Source organism: Mus caroli, chromosome 1 (assembly GCF_900094665.2).
Source record: "Mus caroli chromosome 1, CAROLI_EIJ_v1.1, whole genome shotgun sequence".
NCBI classification, from domain to species: domain Eukaryota; kingdom Metazoa; phylum Chordata; class Mammalia; order Rodentia; family Muridae; genus Mus; species Mus caroli.
Genome location: NC_034570.1, coordinates 63,185,787 through 63,186,182, shown reverse-complemented (window position 1 = coordinate 63,186,182; position 396 = coordinate 63,185,787).

Here is a 396-nt window from a genome sequence, read left to right as displayed (position 1 = left end):
CATTGTCAGTGTGTCTTTAAGGCTAATGGCAATTGAAATCACAAATCTCAATTGTCTGCATCCAAAAAAAAAAAAACAAACAAAGAAAAAAAAAAAAAAAAAAAAAATGAAACCTTGAAAAGATATTAAGTTGACTGGAGAATATTTGAAGAAATATAGATTCTTTTGTGAGAGGAAGAAGATGCAGGAAGTGATTTAGCAACCTTGGCTGGTGTTTGTGCTTCTCTGACCCAGTTGCACGCCTCACAAGTTTGGTGTTTCCAAACCTTCATCTTCTCTCCTAAATGGCAAGTTAGGGTAGAAAGATTCGTGGAAGAGGCTGGAGAGGACAAAGAGAGCTGTCTGCCCCTAGATTCAGGACTGCGCTTACACTGTCCAGGTCACCTGCCACATACT